Below are 18,314 nucleotides of genomic sequence, written 5' to 3'. Positions count from 1 at the left end.
TATAGTGAGTTTGTGGGGGGGGGGGGGTTATGTGAGAGCATGTGGGTTATGTAGAAGGTATTGGGTAAGGGGGATACGGGGGGATGGGAATATAGCTGCAAGAGGGTTATATAGGGGATATGGGAGATGCAAGTGAGGGGACCTTGCACTCATCTACTGAACCAGGCCCATATCCCAGTGAACAGAGGTAGGTCTTCTAAACTGCCTGCCCCAGTATTCACACGCCTCGGGCCTGCTTCAGGAAGCAGCAGCCACCATTCCAGCCTTACCCAACCTCCCCACTATAAGAACAGAGTGGGTGGGCACTGCCAGGCTGGAGGTGATATCACAACATGGGGAAATGGCCTGACCTCAGATTCCCATCTCGAGGGTGAAGATTTGTCCCAATGTTTCAGGTTGTAATCTTTTGTCAGGGCTGGAAAAAGTTGGAGATGTAATAGATATTAAGCGAGTATTGAGGCAGAAAAAGCAGGGAGTGGAAAAAAGAACAAAAAGAAAGGGCCATGGAAGGCAGTAGAGTTTAGATGACAAAAACGATGATGGTGCAAGGCAAAAGAGGGTGGTAATGGAACAAGTAAAGAAACATCGCTGACTTGTCTTTTGTTCTTCGTCACACTTTCCCTACCTCTGTCCATGACTTGCGTGTTCCAGTTCTTGCAAAACAATATCGACCCGAAATGTTCACTTGTTTTTTTCTTTCCAGATATACCTTGGCCAGCTGAGCAGCATTTTCTGTTTGTACATAACCGATGTATTTTGTACAGGTGCTCTAACATTGGGGGGCAGAGAGGTAAATCGTGAGCATGTGATATACGCAGAAAGGCACCACGCAGCAAACCTAGGCCATTCCCACTTCTTTGCTTTAATTTTGATTCTCTGATTCACCACAAAAAACATTGTTACTATTGTTATTTAATAGCACACAAATCCCACTTCTTATTTAAGATATCCTGTAATAATTCATTTGCTGTTCTCTGAAATTGATGTGTCATAGCTTTTTCTGTTTATTTCAAGGGACAATTTTCTTTGGGGAATTGATCTATAAATAAAGTGTGATGGTTGAAATTAATAAAATCATTGTGTTTGCTTCTTGCCCGATTCATGCTGCAGGCAGACACTGACCTGTCTTTTTCGATGGCGATTTACTTTGGTTCATGTATAATAAACCAATGATAAAGGTCAATGATGGATAAAAGCAATCTCTACTAATTTGGGGTTTATGTTCCTCAGTATTTCATCAGTGACAGCTTTATCTCGTGTCATTACACCCTGAGCTTATCTATTCGTCCAGGCGATAGCTTATTTACAAATCTGGAAAAGTGGAACGTGCATCACTGAATTTTCTGTTCACCTGCAGTTGCAAGATGGTTACTAAGGGCTGGATTCTTCCGCCCCACCCGCTGCAAGATGGCCATGAGCGGGACGGGGACCATGTAAAGGTCCATTGACCTCGAGCGGGAATTTCCAGTTGCTGGGTGGGCGCAAACGGAGAATTACTCCCTGAGAAAATTTAAATCCTTTCAATTGTACGAACATTTTGTGAGGGTTATGAAGAATCCAGCATGAGTTTGTAGAGTCTTTTAAAAAATAAATATAGAGAACCCAATTCATTTTTTTCCAATTAACGAGCAATTTAACATAGCCAATCCACCTACCCTGCAAATATTTGGGTTGTAGAGGCGAAACCCAAACATGGGCAGCACGGTAGCATGGTGGTTAGCATAAATGCTTCACAGCTCCAGGGTCCCAGGTTCGATTCCCGGTTGGGTCACTGTCTGTGCAGAGTCTGCACGTCCTCCCCGTGTGTGCGTGGGTTTCCTCCGGGTGCTGCGGTTTCCTCCCACAGTCCAAAGATGTGCGGGTTAGGTGGATTGGCCATGCTAAATTGCCCGTAGTGTCCTAAAAAGTAAGGTTAAGGGGGGGGGGGGTTGTTGGGTTACGGGTATGGGGTGGATACGTGGGTTTGAGTAGGGTGACCATTGCTCGGCACAACATCGAGGGCCGAAGGGCCTGTTCTGTGCTGTACTGTTCTATGTTCTATGTTCTACGGGGAGAATACGCAAACTCCGCACGGACAGTGACCCAGAGCCGAGATCGAACCTGGAACCTCGGCGCCATGAGGCAGCAGTGCTATCTGTTGTGTTATGCTTCTTCATGTAGCATAAGCTGCTTCCTTGATGTATACTCTAACAAAGGAAGATTCGGACTTGGAGATAGGTTTAACACGTTTATTGAACAGTTAATCAATTCTCCTACTTGAGTTCGACTCTCCTGCTAATCTTGCTATAGTAACTCAGTCTAACTAACCAGTCTGCTCTAATCCATGTGGAGGGTGTGATCCTTCCGATCTTCCCCTGTCTCTCTGAGTGCCGCCTGTGGAAAGAGAAGGAGCATATGTGCCCTGTCCTTTTATATGGGTAGCCCCCTTGTGGTAATGTCATCTCTGGGTGTCTTGATTGCCCATTTGTCGTGTCCTATTCTATGTGTTAATTAGCTGTACGTCTGCATGTCATGATGTCTCTGGTGCTCCCTCTAGTGTTTACTTAGTCTTAGTGTATTTACATTAACCCCTTGTGTATTTACAGTGATGCATATCACCACACTATCCACTGCGCCACAGTGCTGCCCAGAGTTTGCAGAGTCAAGCAGAAAGTAATTTTATTTCTAACAATATGTACACATGGTCAGTAGTTCACTACTGGTTCCCTCTCTAGCCAATACGACACTGGCCAGCTCTATGTATTCAGCTGCACTGCTAATGATTGCCCCCCCCCCCCCCCCCCCCCCCCCCCCCCCCGCCTCACTGGGGGAGCTCATAGGGGCTCAAGGAACATGGGTAACCAGTTGTACCCAGACAATAGAATCCGGGCAGGTTAGAACAGAACACTTAAATTGTGCCTGAAGGTATTGCATTTAGTATTTGCACTATTTCTAGATTAGCTTTCTTTTTATTAAAATAAAATGGGGGTTAATTTATGTTCTCAATAGTTACTTTGGTTGACCTCCAGAATCCTCCGAGGTCAGGTGAAGAGTGGATAGTTCGTCTGTTCAACCCGTTACTATGGAAATGATATCAGACATGGGACAGTCAGGTTGGTGGGAACGTGCAGCTACAACATTCTCATCTATCATTGTTCCAAGACCATGAACTTGGCCGTCACCCACCACTTTGTTGTAATTTACAACGGGCAAGACTTAACAGAAAGAAAGACCAGCATTTTGAAATGGTCTTTAGTGGACTCACAATAACGTAAATATTTTGCTGACATTGTCTACACATCATTGTTCTGTAATTATTGCCATGATGTAATGTTTACCTGACAGTAAGTTAACCTCCTGCTGGACAATACTTTTGATGTAAGATACTGAAGCCTCTTAGTTACTGAAAATGTTCCCTTGTAGCTGCAGAGACTCTTTCAGTGATTTATCTGATAAACATATTACTGATAGTCCTGGAACATTGTGTTAAGATGTTAAAGCTTTTAAAATAGGCCTTTGAAATCCTGCAATCTAAGTAATTTTCTGTAAGGACACTCATCAGTACAGGCTCTTAAAGATACACACTTTACATTCGAATAACATGCACATGATCATGAAAGCCTTTACAAGGAGAAGGGGTCACAAGCATAGTTGCAGAGTGCTTTAACCAAGAACCTTGTGAGGATAGAATCGTAGAATTTACAGTGCAGAAGGATGCCATTCGGCCCATCGAGTCTGCACCGGCCCTTGGAAAGAGAATCTATTTAAGCTCACACTTCCACCCCAGCCCAGCAACCCCACCCAACCCTTTTGGACACTAAGGGCAATTTAGCATGGCGAATCCACCTAACCTGCACATCTTTGGACTGTGGGAGGAAACCGGAGCACCCGGAGGAAACCCATGCAGACACGGGGAGAAATTGCAGATCCCACAGTTCAGTTTATGGCATGTAAAAATTGCAGTGCAACAAATTTTAACCAGAGAAATAATTAGCTGCCAAATTTGTCACTATGGTGGGAAAAGGCTACAATGCAGAAGGAGGCCACTCGGCCCATTGAGTCTGCACCGGCCCCTGGAAAGAGCACCCTACCCAAGCCCATGTCTCCACCCCATCCCCGTAAACCAGTAACCCCACCCCACCTTTTGGACACTAAGGGGCCATTTAGCGTGGCCACTCCACCTAACATGCACATCTTTGGACTGTGGGAGGAAACGGGAGCACCCGGAGGAAACCCATGCAGACACAGGGAGAAAGTGCAAACTCCGCACATTCGTCACAAAGAATGCCCCACCAAAAGTGTGGATTGCTATTCCTACAAGAGAGTCAATATAAAATCACAGCAAACAGCTTTTAACCAAACAATTAAAGCATAAACAACCAAGGTCATGCACAATTCAAGAAATTAAAGATGAAAATGTATCAGAAGTACCATTCTCGGGAGAAGTCACAGGGTATTGGAATGCAGATAGTATGGTCAACAGACATACATCCAACTTCCAGTTAGACACTGGAGCAGGAGATTCAATTCTTTCATTCATAGAAAAGTGATTAAAACCAGAGATACTGCAGTCATCAACCAAAAGACTCCACGGTTCACAAGCTGAAAGTCGAGGGACAGTTGACTGTTCAAGGAAGGGAAATCACCTAAATTTGTACCTGATTCACAACCAGGAATGTTCACTATTAAACCAGAAAGCTGGCATAGATTTCCAATTTATCCTGAAAGGAGATGAATTGAAAAACATAGAGGAAACCAGACTGAAATCTTCCCTGGAACAGCGGGTGTAGGAACCAGGCAACTGTGTTCAAGACAAACAGCAAATAGAGCAGGTTCATTGTCATGCATTCCTGTTGAGAAGTCTATTGAGGAGGCATAAATCTTTCTGAGGAGGTAGAGGCACACTGCTCAATCAGAACAAAATTCTCATCAGGAACCACATGGAGCTGATCAAATCTGCCAAGCACGAGAAAATGAGCTAACATCAGAGAATACTTTGAAATGGATGACCAGAATATGTTCCTCACAATCTCACCCTGAAACAGTACTTAAAGCAATGCAAATATCTCAGTAGTGTGGATATCTTATAAATCTACAACAAGATGTTGGTAATACTAAGAGTCCTCAGACTTAAATTCCTTCCGAGAATATACCAGGGATACCTAGCATTTCAGAGCACAAAATTCAGTCTGGTGGCCAGTTTTAAAAGCACTCGAGGACATGAACTCCAGCTGCATTAGCAGTGCAATCCATCGGCAAGAGTAGAAGGAACGTTTGATCATTCCTATCTAGACCCTGGGAATATCGTGGAATGGACCTAATTGAGCTCAAGGGTTAACCGTCTTCATGGGACCACCTCAAAAGCAGTCCTCAATTCACATAAAGAAATCTTTGCCATACATGGCATTCTAAACCTTGTCATTTCAACGAATGAAGGGTTGAAGAAATTTACAGAAGACTATGGATTTGTCCACACAACTAGTTCACCCAGGTACCCACAAACAAATGGTGAGGCCGAAAGAGGAGTAAGTACGGTCAACACTTTATTGAAAGAGAATGATGATAAACTGAGCATTTCAGAATGGATTGGCTCGGTCAGAACTACTGACAAGAAGAAGATTATACATGCAATTTCCTGTCCTTTCACATACACTCACGCCAAGACTAAAAAGCTCCGACATTGAGAGACTGAGGGAGAAGGAGGATGCGTTCTGTACAAATATGACAAAAAATTTACCATCATTGCCCCAGAGAATATGAGTTAGCAGAACTCCAAGTAGGTGAACCAACCTTGTTTAAAGACCAGTCTGTAGAGTACATAGAACATAGAAAAATACAACAAATAACAGGCCCTTCAGCCCACGATGTTGTGCTGAACTTTTGTCCTAGATTAATAACAAATTAATCTACACCCCATCATTCTGCCGTAATCCATGTACCTATCCAATAGCGCTTGAAGGTCCCTAATGTTTCCGACTCAACTACTTCCACAGGCAGTGCATTCCATGCTCCCACTACTCTCTGGGTAAAGAACCTACCTCTGACAACCCCCCTATATCGTCCACCATTCACCTTAAATTGTAATGGTTTGTTCCACCCGGGGAAAAAGTCTCTGACTGTCTATCTATTCCCCTGATCATCTTATAAATCTCTATCAAGTCGCCCCTCATCCTTTTCCGTTCTAATGAGAAAAGGCCGAGCGTCCTCAACCTTTCCTCGTAAGACCTACTCTCCATTCCAGGCAACATCCTGGTAAATCTCCTTTGCACCTTTTCCAAAGCTTCCACATCCTTCCTAAAATGAGGCAACCAGAACTGCACACAGTACTCCAAATGTGGCCTTACTAAGGTTTTGTACAGCTGCATCATCATCTCACGGCTCCTAAATTCAATCGCTCTGCTTATGAACGCTAGCACACCATAGGCCTTCTTCACAGCTCTATCCACTTGAGTGGCAACTTTCAAAAATCTATGAACATAGACCCCAAGATCTCTCTGCTCCTCCACATTGCCAAGAACCCTACCGTTAACCCTGTATTCCGCATTCATATTTGTGATTCCAAAATGGACAACCTCACACTTGTCAGGGTTAAACTCCATCTGCCACTTCTCAGCCCAGCTCTCCATCCTATCTATGTCTTTTTGCAGCCGACAACAGCACTCCTCACTATCCACAACTCCACCAATCTTAGTATCGTCTGCAAATTTACTGATCCACCTTTTGACTCCTCATCCAAATCATTAATGAAAATCACAAACAGCAGAGGACCCAGAACTGATCCCTGCGGTACGCCACTAGTAACTGGGCTCCAGGCTGAATATTTGCCCTCCACCACCACTCTCTGACTTCTATCGGTTAGCCAGCTCATTATCCAACTGGCCAAATTTCCCCCTATCCCATGCCTCCTTACTTTCGGCATAAGCCTACCATGGGAAACCCTATCAAATGTCTTACTAAAATCCACGTACACTGTCATAATATACACCAGTATATCACGGTGCAGACACACACTGATGGACACACACAGGGACCAATCAACATGTACAAACACCGCAGCCAATCACCAGTTAGAATACACACACTATAAAGGCAGAGGGCACCACGGTTCCCGCTCAGTCTGGGTGCTGCCTCTGAGTGTAACAAGAATTCATCCAGCCCAGCACAGACTTACGACACGTGCTGAGAGAATCAACTGGTTCGGACAAGGCTTAGGTCTCTAGTTTAAGTTAGCATCATTCAGACCCACAGTGATCGTGTGTTAGTTAGTTAGAAGTAATTAATAAAATTGAGTTGAACCTTCATCTGTGTTGGAAGTGTCTGTTCATCTCTCAAGCCTACACAAGCCAACACATCATGATACCAGGAGTTGAGGGATGCTCGCACTTCTGAGACCTACCTTTCAGTGATCTGCCTTCCACCAGTCTCGCGCCATCCTACAGAATGGACTCCGTTCGCCCGCCGCCGCCTCTCCGCATTGCAGGGAATCTGGGCTCCAACTGGAAACTTTTCAAACAGCGCTTCCAGCTGTACCTCGAAGCCAGGGACCTGGAAGCTGCCTCAGATGCACCGAAGATTGCTCTCTTCCTCTTCACAGCTGTTAGCCACGCTCTGCACATTTACAACTCGCTCACCTTCGATGAAGGGGATGACAAATCGAAGTTCAAGACCATAATTCTGAAGTTCGACAGCCACTGCACGGTCGAGGTCAATGAGAGCTTTGAGAGATACATGTTCCAGCAGCGAACTCAGGGTAAGGACGAGCCTTTCCAGTCCTTTATTACCCACCCCCGTGTCCTTGCGCAGTCCTGCAACTACGGGTCCACCTCTGACTCCATGCTCCGTGACCAGATTGTTTTTGGTGTTCAATCTTAGCCCCTGCGCCAGCAGCTACTAAAAGTAAAGCAGCTCACTCTCTGCACGGCCATTCACACTATAAAGGCAGAGGGCACCACGGTTCTCGCTCATTCTGGGTGCTGCCTCTGAGTGTAACAAGAACTCATCCAGCCCAGCACAGACTCACACCACGTGCTGAGAGAATCAACTGGTTCGGACAAGGCTTAGGTCTCTAGTTTAAGTTAGCATCATTTAGACCCACAGTCATCGTGTGTTAGTTAGTTAGAAGTAGTTAATAAAATTGAGTTGAACCTTCAAGGAGCTAGCACGGCGTGACAGCAAGTGCGACGGCGTGACCTGGAATGGGGTCACAGACGCGTGCGCCGTAATTGACGACGCACGGTGTTGCTCCTCAAAAGACGGCAACGCTGGAACATGGCCGCCCGCCGTGCAGCACCGAGGTTCCAGGAGAGGGACATCGAAGCGCTCCTGGACACAGTGGAGAAGAGGAGGTTGGCCCTATACCCCAGACACGGCCGCAGGGCATTAGCCGGCGCCTGTGGAGGGAGGTTGCAGAGGCCGTCAGCAGCCAGTGCCAGAAGACGGTCAATTACCTAGTCAGGGAAGCCGGGGTGAGCACCCCCCAGGGGTGAGCACTCCCCCCCATTGTGTCCACCCCCCCCCCCCCCCCCCCGCCCCCAGGATGGGCGGCACAGCCCTAGCTGAAACTGACTTGGCTGCACCCACCCATGCAGGCTGCATTGGCAGGATGGGCCAACCTCTGCCAACATACACACAACCACTGGTCTGCAATGTCCGCCGAATACTGTTGACCTTTATCTCTGTCACCCCTCTCTCCCTCCCCCGCACCCCGCCCCCCCCCCTCGCCCACAGGAGAAGCGCGCCCATAACAACGGGAGCGTGACAGGACCGAAGGGGGTCCACCTGAATTGCGCCCCCTCACCGTTCATGAAGAGAGGGCCCTGGACCTTGCAGGCGGACCCGAAGACTGGGAGGCTGTGGATGCAGAGATCGGGGGCACAGCACCAAGTGAGACCCCCCACTGCCTGCCCCCCTCCCCACCCTTCCCCTGATCCCCCTACCCCATCCCCCCTCCCCCTTGCCGCCACCCATCTGTTGCGCCCATCATGCTTCCACCCATCCCACCCCCCCCACCCCTTCTAGCCTGCGTGTCTAACCATGCATTTTGTATTGTGTACTGCAGGACCAAACGCCGACTCACCCGTCCCTGCGGATGCCGCCCACCCCCAGAACATGCCAGGGCGGCCACACGCCAGGGACCGACCCGGGCCATTAGACGTACAACGCCTACATCCAGTGTCGGGGGCGCGCACAAGACAGGGAGAGCCCCGGACCATCAGGTGTACGCCGACCCCGCCGTAGGGCCACATCCAGTGACAGGAAGGGCAGCCACACCAACAGGCCCCCGTCCCAGTCGACCAAGGACACTGACAGACAGGGCACACCCACCCAGGACAGCGACACACAGAACACACTCACCCAGGACACTGACACGCAGGACACACCCACCCAGGACACCGACACACAGAACACACCCACCCAGGACACTGACAGACAGGGCACACCCACCCAGGACACTGACAGACAGGGCACACCCACCCAGGACAGCGACACACAGGACACACCCACCCAGGACACCGACACACAGGACACACCCACCCAGGACACTGACAGACAGGGCACACCCACCCAGGACACTGACAGACAGGGCACACCCACCCAGGACAGCGACACACAGGACACACCCACCCAGGACACCGACACACAGGACACACCCACCCAGGACACCGACACGCAGGACACACCCACCCAGGACACCGACACGCAGGACATACCCACCCAGGGCACCGACACGCAGGACACACCCACCCAGGACACCGACACACAGGACACACCCACCCAGGACACTGACACGCAGGACACACCAACCCAGGACACCGACACGCAGGACACACCAACCCAGGACACCGACACGCAGGACACACCCACCCAGGACACCGACACGCAGGACACACCCACCCAGGACAGCGACACACAGAACACACCCACCCAGGACACTGACACGCAGGACACACCCACCCAGGACACTGACACGCAGGACACACCCACCCAGGACAGCGACACACAGGACACACCCACCCAGGACACCGACACACAGGACATACCCACCCAGGACAGCGACACACAGGACATACCCACCCAGGACACCGACACACAGGATACACCCACTCAGGACAGCGACACACAGGACACACTCACCCAGGACACCCAAAGGCAGAGGATGGACAGACAGGAAGCACCACTCCAAAGGACCCTGGACTTCGGGTCCAATGAGGACCTATACATAATGCCACTGCTATCTCCTACACCCCTCCACCATCGCAAATACATTCACCTGTGGGCAGCACGGGAGCACAAGTGGATAGCACTGTGGCTTCACAGCTCCAGGGTTCCAGGTTCGATTCCGGCTTGGGTCACTGTCTGTGCGGAGTCTACACATTCTCCCCGTGTCTGCGTGGGCTTCCTCCGAGTGCTCCTGTTTCCTCCCACAGTCCAAAGACGTGCAGGTTAGGTGGATTGGCCATGATAAATTGCCCTTAGTGACCAAAAAGGTTGGGGGGATCGGGTGGAAGTGAGGGCTTAAGTGGGTCGGGACAGACTCGATGGACCAAATGGCCTTTTCTGCACTGTATTTTCTATGTACCTCGGTGGGTCACTTTAACTATGAGGCTTCTGGTACACTCACTGGTGCACCACACAGCCGTCCCGGTACAGCAGGTGGAGGCAGGAGCAGCCGATGGGCCAGACCGTCGGAGGGCAGAACACCCCCAGCAACCAGCTGCCACCCAGACGGGTCCTGGGTTCCTGGAGTTAATAACAAATTAATCTACACCCCATCATTCTGCCGTAATCCATGTACCTATCCAATAGCGCTTGAAGGTCCCTAATGTTTCCGACTCAACTACTTCCACAGGCAGTGCATTCCATGCTCCCACTACTCTCTGGGTAAAGAACCTACCTCTGACAACCCCCCTATATCGTCCACCATTCACCTTAAATTGTAATGGTTTGTTCCACCCGGGGAAAAAGTCTCTGACTGTCTATCTATTCCCCTGATCATCTTATAAATCTCTATCAAGTCGCCCCTCATCCTTTTCCGTTCTAATGAGAAAAGGCCGAGCGTCCTCAACCTTTCCTCGTAAGACCTACTCTCCATTCCAGGCAACATCCTGGTAAATCTCCTTTGCACCTTTTCCAAAGCTTCCACATCCTTCCTAAAATGAGGCAACCAGAACTGCACACAGTACTCCAAATGTGGCCTTACTAAGGTTTTGTACAGCTGCATCATCATCTCACGGCTCCTAAATTCAATCGCTCTGCTTATGAACGCTAGCACACCATAGGCCTTCTTCACAGCTCTATCCACTTGAGTGGCAACTTTCAAAAATCTATGAACATAGACCCCAAGATCTCTCTGCTCCTCCACATTGCCAAGAACCCTACCGTTAACCCTGTATTCCGCATTCATATTTGTGATTCCAAAATGGACAACCTCACACTTGTCAGGGTTAAACTCCATCTGCCACTTCTCAGCCCAGCTCTCCATCCTATCTATGTCTTTTTGCAGCCGACAACAGCACTCCTCACTATCCACAACTCCACCAATCTTAGTATCGTCTGCAAATTTACTGATCCACCTTTTGACTCCTCATCCAAATCATTAATGAAAATCACAAACAGCAGAGGACCCAGAACTGATCCCTGCGGTACGCCACTAGTAACTGGGCTCCAGGCTGAATATTTGCCCTCCACCACCACTCTCTGACTTCTATCGGTTAGCCAGCTCATTATCCAACTGGCCAAATTTCCCCCTATCCCATGCCTCCTTACTTTCGGCATAAGCCTACCATGGGAAACCCTATCAAATGTCTTACTAAAATCCACGTACACTGTCATAATATACACCAGTATATCACGGTGCAGACACACACTGATGGACACACACAGGGACCAATCAACATGTACAAACACCGCAGCCAATCACCAGTTAGAATACACACACTATAAAGGCAGAGGGCACCACGGTTCCCGCTCAGTCTGGGTGCTGCCTCTGAGTGTAACAAGAATTCATCCAGCCCAGCACAGACTTACGACACGTGCTGAGAGAATCAACTGGTTCGGACAAGGCTTAGGTCTCTAGTTTAAGTTAGCATCATTCAGACCCACAGTGATCGTGTGTTAGTTAGTTAGAAGTAATTAATAAAATTGAGTTGAACCTTCATCTGTGTTGGAAGTGTCTGTTCATCTCTCAAGCCTACACAAGCCAACACATCATGATACCAGGAGTTGAGGGATGCTCGCACTTCTGAGACCTACCTTTCAGTGATCTGCCTTCCACCAGTCTCGCGCCATCCTACAGAATGGACTCCGTTCGCCCGCCGCCGCCTCTCCGCATTGCAGGGAATCTGGGCTCCAACTGGAAACCTTTCAAACAGCGCTTCCAGCTGTACCTCGAAGCCAGGGACCTGGAAGCTGCCTCAGATGCACCGAAGATTGCTCTCTTCCTCTTCACAGCTGTTAGCCACGCTCTGCACATTTACAACTCGCTCACCTTCGATGAGGGGAGGACAAATCGAAGTTCAAGACCATAATTCTGAAGTTCGACAGCCACTGCACGGTCGAGGTCAATGAGAGCTTTGAGAGATACATGTTCCAGCAGCGAACTCAGGGTAAGGACGAGCCTTTCCAGTCCTTTATTACCCACCCCCGTGTCCTTGCGCAGTCCTGCAACTACGGGTCCACCTCTGACTCCATGCTCCGTGGCCAGATTGTTTTTGGTGTTCAATCTTAGCCCCTGCGCCAGCAGCTACTAAAAGTAAAGCAGCTCACTCTCTGCACGGCCATTCACACTATAAAGGCAGAGGGCACCACGGTTCTCGCTCATTCTGGGTGCTGCCTCTGAGTGTAACAAGAACTCATCCAGCCCAGCACAGACTCACACCACGTGCTGAGAGAATCAACTGGTTCGGACAAGGCTTAGGTCTCTAGTTTAAGTTAGCATCATTTAGACCCACAGTCATCGTGTGTTAGTTAGTTAGAAGTAGTTAATAAAATTGAGTTGAACCTTCAAGGAGCTAGCACGGCGTGACAGCAAGTGCGACGGCGTGACCTGGAATGGGGTCACAGACGCGTGCGCCGTAATTGACGACGCACGGTGTTGCTCCTCAAAAGACGGCAACGCTGGAACATGGCCGCCCGCCGTGCAGCACCGAGGTTCCAGGAGAGGGACATCGAAGCGCTCCTGGACACAGTGGAGAAGAGGAGGTTGGCCCTATACCCCAGACACGGCCGCAGGGCATTAGCCGGCGCCTGTGGAGGGAGGTTGCAGAGGCCGTCAGCAGCCAGTGCCAGAAGACGGTCAATTACCTAGTCAGGGAAGCCGGGGTGAGCACCCCCCAGGGGTGAGCACTCCCCCCCATTGTGTCCACCCCCCCCCCCCCCCCCCCGCCCCCAGGATGGGCGGCACAGCCCTAGCTGAAACTGACTTGGCTGCACCCACCCATGCAGGCTGCATTGGCAGGATGGGCCAACCTCTGCCAACATACACACAACCACTGGTCTGCAATGTCCGCCGAATACTGTTGACCTTTATCTCTGTCACCCCTCTCTCCCTCCCCCGCACCCCGCCCCCCCCCTCGCCCACAGGAGAAGCGCGCCCATAACAACGGGAGCGTGACAGGACCGAAGGGGGTCCACCTGAATTGCGCCCCCTCACCGTTCATGAAGAGAGGGCCCTGGACCTTGCAGGCGGACCCGAAGACTGGGAGGCTGTGGATGCAGAGATCGGGGGCGCAGCACCAAGTGAGACCCCCCACTGCCTGCCCCCCTCCCCACCCTTCCCCTGATCCCCCTACCCCATCCCCCCTCCCCCTTGCCGCCACCCATCTGTTGCGCCCATCATGCTTCCACCCATCCCACCCCCCCCACCCCTTCTAGCCTGCGTGTCTAACCATGCATTTTGTATTGTGTACTGCAGGACCAAACGCCGACTCACCCGTCCCTGCGGATGCCGCCCACCCCCAGAACATGCCAGGGCGGCCACACGCCAGGGACCGACCCGGGCCATTAGACGTACAACGCCTACATCCAGTGTCGGGGGCGCGCACAAGACAGGGAGAGCCCCGGACCATCAGGTGTACGCCGACCCCGCCGTAGGGCCACATCCAGTGACAGGAAGGGCAGCCACACCAAATGGCCCCCGTCCCAGTCGACCAAGGACACTGACAGACAGGGCACACCCACCCAGGACAGCGACACACAGAACACACTCACCCAGGACACTGACACGCAGGACACACCCACCCAGGACACCGACACACAGAACACACCCACCCAGGACACTGACAGACAGGGCACACCCACCCAGGACACTGACAGACAGGGCACACCCACCCAGGACAGCGACACACAGGACACACCCACCCAGGACACCGACACACAGGACATACCCACCCAGGACACCGACACGCAGGACACACCCACCCAGGACACCGACACGCAGGACATACCCACCCAGGGCACCGACACGCAGGACACACCCACCCAGGACACCGACACACAGGACACACCCACCCAGGACACTGACACGCAGGACACACCAACCCAGGACACCGACACGCAGGACACACCAACCCAGGACACCGACACGCAGGACACACCCACCCAGGACACCGACACGCAGGACACACCCACCCAGGACAGCGACACACAGAACACACCCACCCAGGACACTGACACGCAGGACACACCCACCCAGGACACTGACACGCAGGACACACCCACCCAGGACAGCGACACACAGGACACACCCACCCAGGACAGCGACACACAGGACACACCCACCCAGGACACCGACACACAGGACATACCCACCCAGGACAGCGACACACAGGACATACCCACCCAGGACACCGACACACAGGATACACCCACTCAGGACAGCGACACACAGGACACACTCACCCAGGACACCCAAAGGCAGAGGATGGACAGACAGGAAGCACCACTCCAAAGGACCCTGGACTTCGGGTCCAATGAGGACCTATACATAATGCCACTGCTATCTCCTACACCCTCCACCATCGCAAATACATTCACCTGTGGGCAGCACGGGAGCACAAGTGGATAGCACTGTGGCTTCACAGCTCCAGGGTTCCAGGTTCGATTCCGGCTTGGGTCACTGTCTGTGCGGAGTCTACACATTCTCCCCGTGTCTGCGTGGGCTTCCTCCGAGTGCTCCTGTTTCCTCCCACAGTCCAAAGACGTGCAGGTTAGGTGGATTGGCCATGATAAATTGCCCTTAGTGACCAAAAAGGTTGGGGGGATCGGGTGGAAGTGAGGGCTTAAGTGGGTCGGGACAGACTCGATGGACCGAATGGCCTTTTCTGCACTGTATTTTCTATGTACCTCGGTGGGTCACTTTAACTATGAGGCTTCTGGTACACTCACTGGTGCACCACACAGCCGTCCCGGTACAGCAGGTGGAGGCAGGAGCAGCCGATGGGCCAGACCGTCGGAGGGCAGAACACCCCCAGCAACCAGCTGCCACCCAGACGGGTCCTGGGTTCCTGGAGTTAATAACAAATTAATCTACACCCCATCATTCTGCCGTAATCCATGTACCTATCCAATAGCGCTTGAAGGTCCCTAATGTTTCCGACTCAACTACTTCCACAGGCAGTGCATTCCATGCTCCCACTACTCTCTGGGTAAAGAACCTACCTCTGACAACCCCCCTATATCGTCCACCATTCACCTTAAATTGTAATGGTTTGTTCCACCCGGGGAAAAAGTCTCTGACTGTCTATCTATTCCCCTGATCATCTTATAAATCTCTATCAAGTCGCCCCTCATCCTTTTCCGTTCTAATGAGAAAAGGCCGAGCGTCCTCAACCTTTCCTCGTAAGACCTACTCTCCATTCCAGGCAACATCCTGGTAAATCTCCTTTGCACCTTTTCCAAAGCTTCCACATCCTTCCTAAAATGAGGCAACCAGAACTGCACACAGTACTCCAAATGTGGCCTTACTAAGGTTTTGTACAGCTGCATCATCATCTCACGGCTCCTAAATTCAATCGCTCTGCTTATGAACGCTAGCACACCATAGGCCTTCTTCACAGCTCTATCCACTTGAGTGGCAACTTTCAAAAATCTATGAACATAGACCCCAAGATCTCTCTGCTCCTCCACATTGCCAAGAACCCTACCGTTAACCCTGTATTCCGCATTCATATTTGTGATTCCAAAATGGACAACCTCACACTTGTCAGGGTTAAACTCCATCTGCCACTTCTCAGCCCAGCTCTCCATCCTATCTATGTCTTTTTGCAGCCGACAACAGCACTCCTCACTATCCACAACTCCACCAATCTTAGTATCGTCTGCAAATTTACTGATCCACCTTTTGACTCCTCATCCAAATCATTAATGAAAATCACAAACAGCAGAGGACCCAGAACTGATCCCTGCGGTACGCCACTAGTAACTGGGCTCCAGGCTGAATATTTGCCCTCCACCACCACTCTCTGACTTCTATCGGTTAGCCAGCTCATTATCCAACTGGCCAAATTTCCCCCTATCCCATGCCTCCTTACTTTCGGCATAAGCCTACCATGGGAAACCCTATCAAATGTCTTACTAAAATCCACGTACACTGTCATAATATACACCAGTATATCACGGTGCAGACACACACTGATGGACACACACAGGGACCAATCAACATGTACAAACACCGCAGCCAATCACCAGTTAGAATACACACACTATAAAGGCAGAGGGCACCACGGTTCCCGCTCAGTCTGGGTGCTGCCTCTGAGTGTAACAAGAATTCATCCAGCCCAGCACAGACTTACGACACGTGCTGAGAGAATCAACTGGTTCGGACAAGGCTTAGGTCTCTAGTTTAAGTTAGCATCATTCAGACCCACAGTGATCGTGTGTTAGTTAGTTAGAAGTAATTAATAAAATTGAGTTGAACCTTCATCTGTGTTGGAAGTGTCTGTTCATCTCTCAAGCCTACACAAGCCAACACATCATGATACCAGGAGTTGAGGGATGCTCGCACTTCTGAGACCTACCTTTCAGTGATCTGCCTTCCACCAGTCTCGCGCCATCCTACAGAATGGACTCCGTTCGCCCGCCGCCGCCTCTCCGCATTGCAGGGAATCTGGGCTCCAACTGGAAACCTTTCAAACAGCGCTTCCAGCTGTACCTCGAAGCCAGGGACCTGGAAGCTGCCTCAGATGCACCGAAGATTGCTCTCTTCCTCTTCACAGCTGTTAGCCACGCTCTGCACATTTACAACTCGCTCACCTTCGATGAAGGGGATGACAAATCGAAGTTCAAGACCATAATTCTGAAGTTCGACAGCCACTGCGCAGTCGAGGTCAATGAGAGCTTTGAGAGATACATGTTTCAGCAGCGAACTCAGGGTAAGGACGAGCCTTCCCAGTCCTTTATTACCCACCTCCGCGTCCTTGCGCAGTCCTGCAACTACAGGTCCACCTCTGACTCCATGCTCCGTGACCAGATTGTTTTTGGTGTTCAATCTGAGCCCCTGCGCCAGCAGCTACTAAAAGTAAAGCAGCTCACTCTCTCCACGGCCATTCACACTATAAAGGCAGAGGGCACCACGGTTCTCGCTCATTCTGGGTGCTGCCTCTGAGTGTAACAAGAACTCATCCAGCCCAGCACAGACTTACAACACGTGCTGAGAGAATCAACTGGTTCGGACAAGGCTTAGGTCTCTAGTTTAAATTAGCATCATTTAGACCCACAGTGATCGTGTGTTAGTTAGTTAGAAGTAGTTAATAAAATTGAGTTGAACCTTCAAGGAGCTAGCACGGCGTGACAGCAAGCGCGACGGCGTGACCTGGAATGGGGTCACAGACGCGCGCGCCATAATTGACGACGCGTGGTGTTGCTCCCCAAAAGACGGCAACGCTGGAACATGGCCGCCCGCCGTGCAGCACCGAGGTTCCAGGAGAGGGACATCGAAGCGCTCCTGGACACAGTGGAGAAGAGGAGGTTGGCCCTATACCCCGGACATGGCCGCAGGGTATTAGTCGGCGCCTGTGGAGGGAGGTTGCAGAGGCCATCAGCAGCCAGTGCCAGAAGACGGTCAATGACCTAGTCAGGGAAGCCGGGGTGAGCACCCCCCAGGGGTGAGCACTCCCCCCCATTGTCGTCCCCCCTCCCCCCCCCGCCCCCAGGATGGACGGCACAGCCCTAGCTGAAACTGACTTGGCTGCACCCACCCATGCAGGCTGCATTGGCAGGATGGGCCAACCTCTGCCAACATACACACAACCACTGGTCTGCAATGTCCGCCGAATACTGTTGACCTTTATCTCTGTCACCCCTCTCTCCCTCCCCCGCACCCCCCCCCTCCTTCGCCC

The sequence above is a fragment of the Scyliorhinus canicula genome, chromosome 2, assembly GCF_902713615.1.
Source record: "Scyliorhinus canicula chromosome 2, sScyCan1.1, whole genome shotgun sequence".
Classification (NCBI taxonomy): domain Eukaryota; kingdom Metazoa; phylum Chordata; class Chondrichthyes; order Carcharhiniformes; family Scyliorhinidae; genus Scyliorhinus; species Scyliorhinus canicula.
The sequence above is the reverse complement of the archived record's forward strand: the minus strand, read 5'-3'. Positions refer to the sequence as shown.